The sequence below is a fragment of the Theropithecus gelada genome, chromosome 13 (genome assembly GCF_003255815.1).
Source record: "Theropithecus gelada isolate Dixy chromosome 13, Tgel_1.0, whole genome shotgun sequence".
Lineage (NCBI taxonomy): Eukaryota > Metazoa > Chordata > Mammalia > Primates > Cercopithecidae > Theropithecus > Theropithecus gelada.
The window spans coordinates 89,097,236-89,101,883 of record NC_037681.1 but is presented as its reverse complement, the minus strand read 5'-3'; the positions used below and the strand labels follow the sequence as shown (position 1 = coordinate 89,101,883).

At 45.9% G+C, this 4,648-nt stretch overlaps 1 pseudogene; it reads left to right on the top strand.

Moving 5' to 3' along the window:
- Positions 1–2,687: 2,687 nt before the first annotated feature.
- On the top strand, positions 2,688–4,230 carry LOC112604506 (annotated as a pseudogene).
- The last annotated feature ends 418 nt before the right edge of the window (positions 4,231–4,648 follow it).

Here is a 4,648-nt window from a genome sequence, read left to right as displayed (position 1 = left end):
TGGCCATCCCACAGCCTGGGAAGGGTAGCTTCTGGCAGAAACCAGAAGCAGGTACTTCTAGGGAGGGAAGGGTAAGACAGGAATTTAGGCTGAAGGGGTCAACTAAGTATATACATTTAACAGGCTATAGGAGAAGCTATGAATATTCACAAAAGGGGGGTGCAGTCACGCATAGTAAGCTAACATGTATGTTACCTATGTCCCATGTTCACTTTAGGGTGCAATCTTAACATTTAAATGTATTAAAATTAGGCTCTATATGTCAAAAGGTGAAACAGAGGACACAGAAGCATCCTGTGTGCAGCCTCTGTAAACCAGCCAGAACCAGTCCATGGTTAGTGGCCTCTTATCAGGAAGGAATGATGGTCAGTTGTTGTGTCAAACTGCAAAAAGGAAGAGGAGTCCAGCAAATCTTCAGAATGGGCCTGTTTCTGTTTAACGCTTAGGAATGGAAATCTAATGGCAAGTAGCAAGGGAGGGAGTGTAACAGGTTATGTCTGACCTCCCAGTCTGTCATGGCCAGGAACTCAGTTTTTAAGGTTTCTCTGGGGTCTCCTTAGCCAAGAGGGGGGTCCTTTTAGTCAGTTTCAGGGGGGACCTTTGGATTTTATTTTCATTTCTCAGTGGAAAGCCTAGCTGTGAAGACTTCTGAGTCTTCTATGCTTGAAAACAGTCTTTTGAAATTCAAAGCTGAGCTCTGACTTCTTTATTCTCAGCTGTACCTAGCAGACCCACGAAGCCCTGGATGCCTGTCTTTCCAGATAGAGAGCTGCAGAGAAATAAGAATTACTGGGGATGGAAAATACAGTGGAAAGTATTACAAAAAAACAACCCATTCTAGTATTACTGTACACAATAAAATAATGCTGGAAAAGGAAGAAAGAGTAAAAACTATAATGAACAGCAGAGACAGAAGAAGGTAATAAAACAAACAAGGCATGCGGATTGGGTTTCTAACAAAAGCTTGACATCCTTATATTCAGTTCTACCACAAGTAAAAGTGACTTTTTTCATGAACCCCTTTTGCATTTTCCAATACCTCCTTGTCCTTACCCAGTCAGGGCCGGATGGAAATAAAACAAGATGAAACTGCAGTTTTACAAACCACACCAATTATACTGTATTATCCTAAACATTAACTGGTCAAGAAAAAAAAATTTCTTAAATAATTAATTAATTTAGTTATTTATTTTTAGAGACTGGGTCTCACTATGTTGCCCAGGCTGGCCTTGAACTCCTGAGCTCAGGCAATCCTCTCACCTCAACCTCCCAAAGTGCTGGGATTACAAGCATGAACCACTGTTCTGGCACAAAAGAAATTTTTAATAATCATTTTCTGAGATCTACTTTCCTGCTATGGGTCTTCTGCGCCTTGTAGGGGAAAAAACCCCAGCTGCTGGTTTCCCAGTTTGCTCATTTTGATTTACTTTTAACATGACAAAATTATACAGTCCAGTCGTCACACAAAGAAAGCCTGATAGAAAATACGTAAAACCATAAAAGAAGCTTTCTCAAAATCACTTGTGAAAATCTCTCCACTTATTACTGTGGTTGTGTTTTTTGTTGTCTAACAAGTAGATTGAGCACAATTTTCTGTCTTTATTCTCGTTGGTTAGTGAAGAAAATAAAAAGGACTGCTTTTACCATTGTTACCCATGTTTGGCCTATGGTTTCACCAGTTCAACTTTTTTTTTCCTCTCTCAGACTCTTTTATATATTTTTTAATGTGCTTTCTCCCTAAATGTTTTATTTTGAAAGTTTTCACCCTTACAGAAAATTTCAAAGAATAGAATATGGCACCATCACCCAGATTAACCAATCATTAACTTTAACCACGTTTGCTTTATCTCTGTCTATACCAGGTCCCTAAACCTTATCACTATTAACTTTCTGGGCTGGATAATTCTTTGTTTGGGGGAGGGGCAGGGGTGCTGTCCTATACATTGTAGAATGTTTAGCAGCATCCCTGGCCTCTATTCATTAGATGCCAGTAGCACCACTTTCCAAGTGCTAGCAACCAAAAATGTCTCCAGACATTGCCAAATGTCTCCTGGGGGAAAATCCCTCTTGTTAGGAACTACTGGTTTATACTACATTTTAAAAAAACAGCCTAAATATCCATCAACCAAGGAGAAGTGGATAAATAATATATATATATAAATATTCTTTATATATATTATATAAATAAATAATATTTATATATATAGAATATATATAAAGAATAAAGAATATTTATATATATAACTGGGGTATATATATTACATGGTATATATATTACATTATATACACACACACACATGCACACACACCATGGAATACTACTCAGCCATACAAAGGAACAAAATAATGGCATTCAGAGCAACCTGGATCCTGAATGGAGTTGGAGACCATTATTCTAGGTGAAATAACTCAAGAATGGAAAATCAAACATTGTATGTTCTCACTTACGAGTGGCAGCTAAGCTATGAGGACACAAAGAATAATATAATGGACACTGGGGACGCGAGGAGAATGGGAAAGTGGGGGCAAGGGATAAAAGGCTACACATTGGGTTCACCATACACTGCTCAGATGATTGAGTGCTCCAAAATCTCAGTAATTACCACTAAAGAACTTATCCATGTAACCAAAACCCACCTGTTCCCCCAAAACTATTGAAATAAATTAAAAACGGGCTGGGTGGGGAAATGTGCATGGTGGCGAGGCGGCAGGCCCATGGCAGGCTCTGCGGGGCGTGCGGGCAGAAGCTGGTGGTGCAGGGCAGCCGGTTCCTGACCACCTCCACTGCAAGCAGTGACGATGACAGCCTACTCATCTATGACTGCAGTGCTGCAGAAAACAAGTCACAAGAAAATGAAGGGAAGGACGAGCCGCCCTTGGTCCAGCGGAGCGGTGAAATTCTCGGTCCACCTTCTCCAAGTCTGGCAGCTGTTTTGCTATAACCGATGACAGTAAGTGTCTGATTCTTTTCTGTACAAAACCGTGGCAGTGTCTGAGTGTCAGGACCATGACAAGGAGTTGTACAGACCTGACCTTCACAGCCTCTGAGGAGAAGGTCTTGGTGGCTGACAAGTCTGGAGACGTCTATTCCTTTTCGGTGCTGAGCCACACGGATGCGGCCAGACAGCATGGACAGACTGGGGCGCCTGTCTGTCCATGCTGTTAGAAGTGGTTGTGCATCCTGATGACCACTGTGTCCTCACTGCGGGCCGGGACGAGAAGATCCAGGTCAGCTGGGCCGCCACTCCCCGCAGCATTGAGTCCTTCTGCCTCGGGCACACAGGGTTTATGAGCTATATCTCTACGGTGCCCACTCAGCCTGAACCGCTTCCATCCTCCTCCGGGGACTGCACCCTGAGGCTCCGGGAGTACAGAAGCAGCCGCCAACTGCATTGCTGTCACCTGCACAGTCTCCAAGAGCCCGCGGACCTCCAGGTCCCCTAGAGGTTTGCCGCGTCCAGGATCGCGTTTTGGTGTCAGGAGAACCAGGTGGCGCTTCTGTGCAACTGCATTGCTGTGGTCTACATCTTCCAGCTTCACGCCTGTAGACAGCATTTGGTGTACCGACAGCAGCTGTCATTCCAGCACCGAGTGTGGGATGTGGGTTTGAGGAGACCCAGGGGCTGTGGGTGCTCCAGGACTGCCGGGAAGCTCCCCTCCCCCGGTGCTCTGCAGGCCTGTGGGTGGCCAGTGGCAGTCTGTTCCTGAAAGTGCCACGTTAAAGAAAGTTTCCGTTGTTCTTCGTGGGAACGGGGCCATGCTGGAAGGCTCTGCCTGTGCGAACGCCAGCTTCAGCAGTCTCTACAAGGCCACCTTTGACAACATAACCTTCTACCTGAAGAAGAAAGGGGAAAGACTGCAGCAGCAGCTAAAGAAGGAGCAGTGGCGGTGGAGTCCCCCACCTGGGCCAATGGGCAGGCCAAGAAGATAGGCCAGGGAAGTCAGCCTGGGGTTGCGGATCTTGGCTGTCGGGGGCACCCTCGAAACAGGAAAAGCAGTTTTCACTTGTTCCCCCTGCATCCTGGCATCTCCCTTCAAAAAGGAAAAGGTGACATCAGGTGCGACCAGTTCAGCTCAGAGAACGGGACTGTCTCCTGGGCTCTAGAACATTCTGTGTCACTGGGCACAAGGCTCTTGCCTGGTGCCTGTGCACCCCTTCTGGTTGAAGGGAAGCCAGACAGACGGGTGGAGTGGAAGCGCTTGAAGCTTCACATTGGAGGCAGCGTGTGAAACTGCAGCGGTGGCAGCTGTGGGTGTTCTGCTATTCTGGAGCCTGGCGTGCTTCCTCTAGGAGGATCTATGGCCGATGCTGTGGATGCTTTCCTGTTGTTCCCACTGTCTCACGGTCCAGGTGATGCGCTGCCGCGCAATAGCTGCTGGCCATAAGAGGCTGTTGAAACTTAGAACATAGAATCCTTTTGTGTATCAAAAGTTGGAATGCTTCACATTTTTCATAAGTGCCTTGTTTTCCTTTTAACAATGATCTGGAAACAGTGCTGACTGCGAAGCTGAGGCCCACTCCCCTGTGCTGGGGACCAGGGGTTTCAGAACAGAGGGTTAGTGCCAGACCATTGTCCTCCTGTACCAGCAGCCTGACCTCCTTCACAATTCTGGGGCATCTGGCGCAGGGCATGCTCTTGTTAATAGT